Raw genomic sequence first — 11757 nt, forward strand, 5'->3', positions numbered from 1 at the left:
GGGCTTATCGACGTGGTTATACGGTTAGACAAGCGATTAACAGAACACCGACGGGAGTGAGACGAAGGGCGTGGTCAGGCACAAGCCGTCCCTCTTCCTCCCGGGTCCGAAAGGGAGCCGTCTTCCCCACGCGCCACAGCCAGGGCTCTCCACGTGACGACAGCTCCCCCTGCTGACGTTGCTATGGAAATGAGCAGGGCCAAAGAGCGATCAGATGAGAGACAAAGGAGGCTGATCCGTGGAGAGTGTTTTCTCTGCAGCTCAACTGAGCACACACAGAGAGAATGCCCCAAACGGTCAAAACAGCAGCACTCGTCCTTAGAGACTGGGCTAAGGGTGGGTCACAACACCCACGCGGGGAGACCCCGACAATCTGCACGTATCCCAGTCACGATCCTGAGTGGGGATCTAAGCCTTCACGCCCCAGCACTGGTGGACACAGGGTCAGAGGGGAATCTGCTGGATAGCAGAAGGGCAAAGGAGGTTGGGCTCCCTCTAGTGGCCTTACCATCACCATTGTCGGTGCGGGCACTAGATGGCACCCTTCTTCCACTAATCACACACCAGACACAGCCAGTGACATTGGTTGTGTCTGGGAATCACAGGGAGGAGATTGTGTTTTATGTAACACCTTCTACCTCCCGAGTGATTTTGGGTTTTCCATGGGTGTTAAAACACAATCCCCGGATTGATTGGCCGTCTGGGGTTGTGGTTCAGTGGAGCGAAACCTGCCACCGGGAGTGTTTAGGATCCTCGGTTCCACCCGGTGTGACAGCTAAGGAGGAGGTCAAAGTCCCCCCCAATCTGGCGGCGGTGCCAGTCGAGTACCATGATCTTGCTGACGTCTTCAGCAAGGATCTGGCACTCACGCTGCCCTCACACCGTCCGTACGATTGTGCCATTGATTTGATACCGGGCGCTGAGTACCCGTCCAGCAGGCTGTACAACCTCTCACGTCCGGAACGCGAATCAATGGAGACCTACATCCGGGACTCGTTAGCTGCCGGGTTGATCCGGAACTCCACCTCCCCGATGGGTGCTGGTTTCTTTTTTGTGGGCAAGAAGGACGGCGGACTCCGTCCATGCATTGATTACAGAGGGCTGAACGAGATCATGGTTCGCAACCGATACCCGTTACCTCTGTTGGATTCAGTGTTCACGCCCCTGCATGGAGCCCAAATTTTCACGAAATTGGATCTTAGGAATGCTTATCACCTGGTTCGGATCCGGGAGGGAGACAAGGGAAGACGGCATTTAACACCCCGTTAGGTCACTTTGAGTACCTGGTCATGCCGTTCGGCCTCACCAATGCGCCCGCGACGTTCCAAGCGTTCGTTAATGACGTCTTGCGGGACTTCCTGCATCGGTTTGTCTTCGTATATCTAGACGATATTCTCATCTTTTCTCCGGATCCTGAGACCCATGTCAAGCATGTACGTCAGGTCCTACAGCGGTTGTTGGAGAACCGGCTGTTTGTGAAGGGCGAGAAGTGCGAGTTCCACCGCACTTCTTTGTCCTTCCTGGGGTTCATAATCTCCTCCAACTCCGTCGCCCCTGATCTGGCCAAGGTTGCGGCGGTGAGAGATTGGCCCCAACCAACAAACCGTAGGAAACTACAACAGTTCCTCGGTTTTGCAAATTTCTACCGGAGGTTCATCAAGGGCTACAGTCAGGTAGTTAGCCCCCTGACAGCCCTGACCTCCACAAAAGTCCCCTTCACCTGGTCGGATCGGTGCGAAGCCGCGTTTAGGGAGTTGAAACACCGGTTCTCGACTGCACCGGTTCTGGTGCAGCCCGATCCCAATCGCCAGTTCGTAGTTGAAGTGGACGCCTCTGACTCAGGGATAGGAGCCGTGCTATCCCAGAGCGGGGAGTCCCACAAGGTTCTCCATCCATGTGCCTACTTTTCCCGCAGGTTGACCCCAGCTGAACGGAACTATGACGTCGGCAATCGGGAACTTCTTGCGGTGAAGGAGGCTCTTGAGGAGTGGAGACACCTGTTGGAGGGAGCATCGGTACCATTTACGGTTTTCACGGACCATCGGAACCTGGAGTACATCCGGACCGCGAAGCGTCTGAACCCCAGGCAAGCCCGCTGGTCACTGTTCTTCGGGCGTTTTGGCTTCAAGATCACCTACCGCCCCGGGACGAAAAACCAACGATCTGACGCCCTGTCCCGGGTGCATGAAGAGGAGGTCAAGACCGAGCTGTCAGACCCCCCCTGAAACCATCATCCCCGAGTCCACTGTCGTGGCCACCCTTACCTGGGACGTGGAGAAGACCATCCGGGAGGCCCTGACACAGAGCCCGGACCCGGGGACAGGTCCGAAGGACAAACTGTACGTCCCACCAGAGGCCAGGGCTGCGGTCCTTGACTTCTGTCACGGTTCCAAGCTCTCCTGTCATCCAGGGGTGCGAAGGACCGTGGCAGTGGTCCGGCAGCGCTTCTGGTGGGCGTCTATGGAATCCGACATCCGGGAGTATGTCCAGGCCTACACCACCTGTGCCAGGGGCAAAGCCGATCACCACAAGGCCCAAGGCCTCCTCCAGCCTCTGCCCGTGCCTCATCGCCCCTGGTCTCACATTGGCCTGGACTTTGTCACGGGCCTCCCGCTGTCCCAGGGCATGACTTCCATCCTCACGATAGTGGACCGGTTCTCCAAAGCGGCCCACTTCGTGGCCCTCCCGAAGCTCCCAACGGCCCAGGAGACTGCAGACCTTCTGGTCCACTATGTCGTGCGTCTGCATGGGATTCCATCGGACATTGTCTCGGATCGTGGTCCTCAGTTCTCCTCCCAGGTCTGGAGGAGTTTCTGCAGGGAACTGGGGGCCACCGTCAGTCTCTCGTCTGGGTACCACCCCCAGACGAACGGGCAGGCAGAGCGGACGAACCAGGAACTGGAGCAGGCCCTCCGCTGCATGACCTCCGCGCACCCGACGGCCTGGAGTGACCATCTGGCCTGGATCGAGTACGCTCATAATAGCCAAGTTTCATCTGCCACCGGCCTCTCCCCGTTTGAGGTGTGTTTGGGGTACCAGCCCCCATTGTTTCCGCTAGTGGAGAGAGAGGTCGGGGTGCACTCGGTCCAGGCCCATCTGAGGAAGTGCCGTCGGGTGTGGCGTACCGCCCGCTCTGCCCTGCTCAGAGCCCGGACGAGGGCTAAAGCCCATGCAGACCGCCGGCGTTCCCCGGCCCCTGCATACCAGCCCGGGCAGGAGGTCTGGCTATCCACTAAGGACATCCCCCTGCAGGTGGAATCCCAAAAGCTACAGGACAGGTACATTGGACCATTTCCCATACTCAAAGTCCTCAGTCCGGCCGCAGTGAAGCTGAAGCTGCCAGCTTCACTGCGGATACATTCCGTTTTTCATGTGTCAAGACTCAAGCCCTGCCATACCTCACCACTGTGTGCCCCGGGACCAGCGCCGCCTCCTGCCCGGATCATCGACGGGGAGCCCGCGTGGACAGTACGCCGGCTCCTGGACGTCCGTCGAAAGGGCCGGGGGTTCCAGTATCTGGTGGACTGGGAGGGTTATGGCCGCGAAGAGCGCTCCTGGGTGAAGAGGAGCTTCATCCTGGACCCGGCCCTCCTGGCCGACTTCTACACCCGCCACCCGGACAAGCCTGGTCAGGCGCCAGGAGGCGCCCATTGAGGGGGGGGTCCTGTTGTGTGGGCCGCTGAAGAGGAGGTACTGCTGGCCCACCACCACAAGATGGTGCCCTGCTTGAAGTGCGGGCTTCAAGCACGAGAGGGCGTCAGAGCGACCGGGAGTGACAGCTGTCACTCATCATTCGTACCACTCATCCACTACACATCACCACCACCATAAAGGCCGGACTGCAACTCCACCTCCCCGCCGAGAAATCAGCTACCATTCAGGTAATTTCTCTGCTGTATTTAACGCTGACTTATAGTCTGAACTTCTTTGCAGCCGTTTTCCTGTGGTGTTGCCTTATCTGTGGGATTGGCGTTTGGTGTGATCAGCGACGGCTTCGCTTCACACCCCAACCAGATAAGTGGTTAGACAGGAGCTGCACAAGTGTGTGATTGGAGGTGGAGGTGCTCCCTCCTAACTAAACACTTACTGTGGGATTACTGAGTGTGCGAACTCACACTCATCAGTAGTGTCTCTGTTCTCTGCCAGCAGTACCGGGTCTGACTGCTGAAGACAGTGGCCACCTGGGGCGCAGGGCTTGGCGGCTCCGGTGTTCTTCAGATCCGTTGGTGGTGGAAGCTGTGTGGGATCCGGCTCTTCTCTCGCCAGACGTCTTCTATCGTGGAGCCTGCCCACACGTCACCTTGTGTATAATTGACATTCCACCATATTGTTATTGTCTGTACTTTGTTGTGCGATTCACAACATTAAATTGTCACTTTTTGGCTTATCCATTGTCCGTTCATTAACGCCCCCTGTTGTGGGTCCGTGTCACGACACTTTCACAACACCTGTTCCCCAGCCATGACATCCAGAACCAGAGATCTCAACAGCTGCTGCTGTCGGTGGCAATGCCCCCTGTCAGTTCAGCACATAGACCAACGTGTCACTCTGTTTCTGTGATATGTGATCATTTATTATTATTATTATTATTATTATTATTATTATTATTATTATTATTATTATTATTATTATTATTATTTGTTATGTAATTGTGTATGTAGATTGTGCAGTACTTATTAATATACCTGTCCTGGCTGTGGTCTCCGTATTTTTAATGTGATATGTTGTGTGCACTTTGCCATTATTTGTAGCTGTCAGTGAGTCTCTGGTCAGTATCTGGGAGGCAGCTCGCTATGCTGTGTGCGCTCATACCTGGCTGTCCCGCATGTGATCATGTCTATGCATACATATCAGCATTTTATGCAAGTGTGCCCCCCCCGGCATACCACGTGTTGGGGGTGCAGGTGGGCGTGAAACACACACGTATGCCACATGTGTTTCGCTGGGGGGGGTTCGACACACACACGTGCGATACACATGCAGGTCACGTGTGTGGCTTTTTGCAATGCCACACTCGTGGGGGCACTTAGAAAAATTTCACATCAAACTCGAAAGTGATCGTCTGCTGACCGTTCTTGTGCTGATGGTGCGAATGGCCATACATTTTTTAAGTGCCAAGCAAGCGGTGTTGGATGTTCGTGTGTGTCACCTGGAATTAGGCCGAGAACCAGCTGCCAGAGGGATTGAATGGGCTCTCACAGGGCACACTCTGTTTTTCAACCGCAGGTGTACGTGAATTGTTGTAGCAACAGCTGTACAAGGCGTTGGAGGCAGCTTTGATTTTTCACGAATGGCATGCAATTCCATCTTCGTGCACTAGTTGGATTCAATCGTGTTATGTGTGAAGGGGCCCTTAAGGTTATGATTTATTGGTAAATTAACCAAAGGGTACTGATTTGAAAATAATCAATATACAAATAACCATTATATTAACCTATCAATTGGAAAAGGGTTTAGTGTTTAGGGTAACCCTAAACCCTCCTTAGGAGCAATCTTGAAAAGATTCAGGTCATCACAGGTAATTGTAAAATCTATTATACAAAAATATCCCAAAAGGTCCAAGGGAACTTCAGAATTGCAACTGAGAAACTAATGGAGTTGTCTGCATCAGATAGAAATGTGACATTGTCCACCTTTAAGAGATCACCATGGCCTGAAAAGTTTCCAATGAAGGAGGAAGTTATAGGTCTAAAATTGATATTACAAGAAAAGGCTTGGGCTTTGTCCTCTTGTATTATTATTGATTGGCGTTATTTATTTATTGACTTGCCCATCTTGGTTGGGAAAAAAATTGTGTTAATTGGCACACATGCAACTTTATCCCCTCCAAGACAACAAAAGAGGAAAAACTCAGATGCTATCACTGTCTTTATCCTACAATGGTGACGAGTTAAAAGAGAATCTTACAGGTTCAGTGTCTTACTCCAGGACATATCCTCACATATCCTCAGTTTGATTTACCAGTAAGTCAATTTTTGATACAAAGTGGCTATTGATATGGTACCATAATATCATGCTAACTAAGATGCACATAAGCCAACTGGCAAATTTAAAGTTCAAAATGTAGGGTTAGGCCCAGATCCTAAGGGTTAGATTTTACCATTACAGTTATAAACAAGCCAGTTCAAGCTTGTACTCCAGAAAACCAAATGATAAAATCATATTTATTGAATGGGATTGTTCATCCCAGTTGAAAACTGAATATAGAACAAGGGATAGGGATAGGGTACAGGCTGAATAGTAGTGAATTAGAATGATAATCACAACTGAAAAGATATGAGGTTAGGGCTAGGAAAGGAATAAGTCTTTTCCCAGACACTCAAAAGGTGGCCAAGTAGGGTCAGTAGGGCTGTTCATGTCATAAAGTGAAAAAAGTTGTGAGAGACTTTGGGGACACATTTTTGTTCCACTTGGGATTTTATAGGTTCAAACAAATTTGAACTCAATCAGATAAGATTTAGAGATCCCCCAGAATGACATATTTTCTTCTCCCTGTGCTGTCAAGGCAACGTCACAGGTGAAGACTCTGACGCCATTATTTTTCTTTTACAGATACATGTGATCGCTTCTAATCGCAAAAAGTGGTGGTTGATTGGTCACCCAGAGGAGAACATTACTGGATTACTACATTACTTGTTTGGGGAAAATTGTTGCTTTGTTGGGGACCCCTAAACAATGTCTGATTACAATAAAATTTGGCACAAATCTTTTATTTTATTAGTGGATCAAGAACAACATCTGGCCCAAAAGATTTTGTAACATTTGACATTTTGAACAGGTCTAAAGGTCAGTTAAGGTTAGGGTTGTGCATGAACCATCATGCTGGGTAGTTTAAATAACAGTGGGTGATAGACTAATAGCATATTCCATGAACAAGCACATTGACAACAGTGGTATTTAAAAACTCCCTCAGGTGTTTTTTGGTCAACCTTAAGTAGATCAGAATTGGTGGTGTAACCATGTGCTTTGGTGATACTAACAAATAAAACAAAACCACCACAAAGAACTGTCTGTACATACAGTGAAAAATGCTGAAGGAAGCAACCATAGGGGGAGGTGATGGTCTAGTGGGTAAGGTGTTGGGCTTGAGACCAGAAGATCCTCGGTTCAAATCTCTGACTGGGCAAGCTCTTTAATCCCCTATTGCTCCCAGTGTGTAGTAAGCACCTTGTATGGCAGCACCCTGACATTGGAGTGAATGTGAGGCATAATTGTAAAGCGCTTTGAGCGTCTAATGGAGATGGAAAAGTGCTATATAAATGCAGTCCATTTACCATTTTACCATTTAACCATACACAGTCCAGTGTTCAAAATGACAGATGGTTTAAAAGAGAACTAGGAGGTGAATGTGAGACTCCCATTAAAAATGGACTACTCAGATCACAATCCCCAGTTCTCACACCAACTCTGATGCAACTCTAACTACACCCCCTTTGCCCCAACAAGATGTCAACATAACTCTCAAGGAAGTTCTTGAGTTCAGATATGCAGTCCAATATAGACTGCACACAGTGCAAAAGAGTTGCATTCAGACATGAGGTAACATGAGCTCATCCCAGATCTATCCACATTTCCTAATTGTTTCAGTGTCAGCGCTCATCAACGTGACCCACTGAGCCTCCTTACCGCAGTGATCTATCCATGGTGCTCTTCAGCAGCACATTCTCAAGATGATGTGATTGCTTGCTCCTCTGGTAGTTAACTGACATCAACCAACTCTAGGCATCAATATTTCAGAGAGAGTACAACAAAAATAAACTAGCAGTCAGAATAAGAAGAAGAGGAGTGGCCCTCCCTTATTTAGCAGGAGTAGGGGAAAAACTACAGAGGATCTTCAGACAGTACAAAATCCCAGTTTACTTTAAACCTGTTAACACCTTGAGACAGAAATTAGTTCACCCTAAAGGCAGGATCCCTAGTTACAAACAGAGCAGTGTAGTCTATCAGGTGTCGGGAAAACTGTAACGAACACTACATAGATGAGACTAAGCAGCCGTTACACAAAACGCTATACCAGCACCGCAGAGAGGGCGCCGGTGGACCTCATTCTGCAGTTCATCTCCACCTTAAAGACACTAATCACACGTTTGAGGACAAGGAAGTTAAAATCTTAGCCAGAGAAAGGAAATGGTTTGAGAGAGGAGTGAAGGAGGCATTTTATGTGAAACAGTTGAAACCCAGCCTTAACCAGGGAGGGGTCTGAGACACACTTTGTCCCCTGTTTACAATGGGGTACTCAGGTCAAAGCAGTTTCAGTCTTTTGTTCATGGTAATGAGTCATTCACGTCATCAGGAGAGTCATCAGGGGAGCCGTCAGGAGAGGTGTCCGTCCCATCATTAGGAGGGACAGCTGCCCTGTCATTAGGAGGGTGCTAACTAGAGCACAATAGGTGCTAATTAGAGCTATTGTTTAGTCACTAACCTACAGCAGTCTGCCTCTCGGTAGGAGGGGTCTGGTTAGGTTTAAAACTCCAGCTTTTGTGGCTTCTGTTATTCTTCTCTACAAGAGTCAAGACAGAAGTCAGATGACCAGAGCAAGAATTTTAGCTGAGCAAGCTTCTGTGATTTGAAGCGAAACATCCTTGTGTCAAGCAACCCAGTCCAGTTGAAGATTCAAGCTTCTCTACTATACACGATGGCTATATTTGATGGCCTCGGGTAACAAGGGCAGGAACTGATGTCTCTTCGTCAGCTGAGGACAGAGTATGCCAGATTATTGCAATATTCCAAAGACTGGAGGAAAAAAATACCATTCTTTGTAATCGCTGTCCTCTGTCGATCAAAGGACAGTGTGGGATCAAAGATCACCTCAAGAATTTTTGTTTCATTGCTATGGATGACTGACACATGTATCCAGTGTAATTAACTGATCAAACTGGTCTTCGTTTCTCACAGGACCAATGACCATCATCTCAGTCTTCTCTGAATTTAAAAGTAACACATTACAGGACATCTAGTTTTTCACTGAAGCCAGAAAATCAGAAATCAAGATAGATTATTTGCAATATTACTTAATCAGCCAGGGATCAAACCTATGAGATGTCTATTAGTGGACTGCCTGTTCCACCAGTAGTTGCTACCTGCAACAGCTGCATTTTATTCATATTTTTACTACCTTGTGCAGTAATGCAGGCAAGGAAAGACAGATAGGATGTGCTGAATAATGTTCTCACAGACACAGACCCGCTCAGCCGAGCAGGAAGCACATGCTGTTCTCTAACAAGGACGAATCTGATTATCACTTCACCCACCCGTATTCTGTCAAGGAAGTCAACATTACTCTTGTTTCCAAAAATATATACTGTACTTGGGTCATGCCTGTGCTACAGTAAAATAAAATGTATACAAATATGCAATATACTGTCAAAATATGTGTCTCAACATACAAAATTATAAGTAACAGTGGCCTTAGTAGCCACCAGGTCCCTGAGATTAGTGACAAGACTTCATAGATCTCATGCAAACAAAAGTTCTACTTTATATGCATCTGCCTTAGGGTGCCTTACGTGTGAGAGAGTGGCGACATGACGAGTCAAAAAAAAAAAAAACGGTCACGTGAGTCGTGGTGCTATCTTGGTTCCAAAATAGCATTCACTGTTAGTCTGTCTGAATGTAAATCCATCTTTTTTATTTATTTATTCACTGAAAATGCCAGGTTGCTGTGCATATGGAGGCACAAATACATACAACAAGAGCTTCAAGATGTACAGATTCCCTTCAGATCTGAACAGAAGAAAAATTTGGGAAAAATAAAGTCAGCCATGTGGGATGGAGGCCGACATCATCGTCAGAGTTTTGAGAGGTAAATTTATTGTTCAGTCACATGTACAATAAAACTCACTTAAACCGTCAACGTATAAACTGGATATTCACAGTCACCAGACAGAAAAGTCCCAATGTTTTTGTGTTGTTTTCCATGTAATAAACACCATATATAACGGATTTTGTACAACAGATTTTCACTCACATCGACTAAAATGTCCCGTCCGATCGCAATGTATTTCCATTAAAAACCCCGGGCAGTCTGGATGTGCACAGTAACAGAGGTACAAATTAAAGTCATTTCTGTGATTAAAAGCCCGACCTTTTATTTTTTTCACACTGTGCTCAGCCTCGGACCCCCAGCCTGGACGTCATTGCATGACACAGAGTTACAGAGCTGCAGAAGCATAAAATCTGGCTTTAAATTAATTCAATAAATTGTAATTTTATTTGTAAATTTGATAGCTTAACTTTTTTTTTTTTTTTTGATAGCACCTATACCTGGATGTACTGCTGCTGTATGCGGTTAAATGATTTTAAAAAATGTTAAAAACATTAAAGATTCATTCAGTAGAGGTGGGCGATACCGAGAGTTTTGGTATTGATCCGATACCAAGTAAATACAGGCCCAGTATCAGCGATATCGATACCGATACTTTTTCATAGTTAAGCTTCATGGATCCAAAAGACCTAGGATAGAATTTCGCCAAACGTACGTGACAACAAAATATTATCACAATCAACATTTTTGTTTAAAAAAAAATCACTCAACACAACTTAAAACAAAATCTCCTGAGGTAGAGGGCTGACAAACCACAATACAAGGGTGTGCTGCTCCATGTTGTGTGACACAGCGCAGTGCTGCTCTTACAGACAGAGAGTAGACTTTGATGAATCTGCGTGCACAGCAGTCAGTGCATGCGGGAGAGAAAAAAAGCTTGAGTATTGATCTTTTTACAGGCGGATCATTCAATATCAATACCGGCGTTGGTATCGATATTATCAATATTAGGATCGATCTGCCCACCTCTATCATTCAGTAGTTCAGCACAGTTGGAACCAAAATGGCGCCATGTTCTGAGTTGGCGCCACAGTTTCAATTACGGCAATTTAGTCTGCCTGAACAAACCCATACATTTCTCACTGTGCCAACATCCCTATTTAAATTAGCATAGTAAAGAATAACTGCAAATGATTTTATTAACATATGCTAACATGGCCAAGAGAAGGCGAATCACTGGTATTCACATCTCTCTTGCAGAACCCAAAATTTCAGAGCTGAACATAAAGGTTTAGGGGAAAAAAATATTTTCTTTCAGTATATCATTTATTGTATGATAGTGAAATCAGTTTTTAAGCAAAATAATTGATATAATTCAAATTCTTGCGCTTGATTTTAGGCTTTGCTTAAAGAGGGTGGAAAGGAGTTATCAATTTTATCCAGCAGATGGCAGAATGTATTAGTTGTAGTCATAATCTGAGTATTACACCATGTCACCACCCCTTTAAACAGGCACAAGAAAGGATAATGACAGCTTACTGCAGTGATTTCCCAAAGATCAGACAGCGTAAAATGGAACTGAGTTTTTAGCTGTATATGAAACTGTTGAGATGTATCACCGTTTGCAAGCCAAACACGAGTTGCGCTAAAGTGGGGAGTCCAGAAGAGGTCCAGCTAATGAGACTTGCTGCCCACATACGAGGTCTGTGAGAAAAGTAATGGACCTTTTTATTTTTTTCAAAAACTATATGGATTTGATTCATATGTTTTTACGTCAGCCAAGCTTGAACCTTCGTGAGCATGCGTGAGTTTTTCCACGCCTGTCGGTTGCGTCATTCGCCTGTGGGCAGGCTTTGAGTGAGCACTGCTCTACCCCTCTCGTCGTTGTTTCATTGCGAGGAAATGGCGGAATGATTTGGGCTTTTTTTTCCATCAGAATTTTTTCAGAAACTGTTAGAGACAGGCAGCTGGAAACCATTCGAAAAATTTATCTG

This window comes from Thalassophryne amazonica, chromosome 15 (assembly GCF_902500255.1).
Source record: "Thalassophryne amazonica chromosome 15, fThaAma1.1, whole genome shotgun sequence".
In the NCBI taxonomy this organism is placed as follows: domain Eukaryota; kingdom Metazoa; phylum Chordata; class Actinopteri; order Batrachoidiformes; family Batrachoididae; genus Thalassophryne; species Thalassophryne amazonica.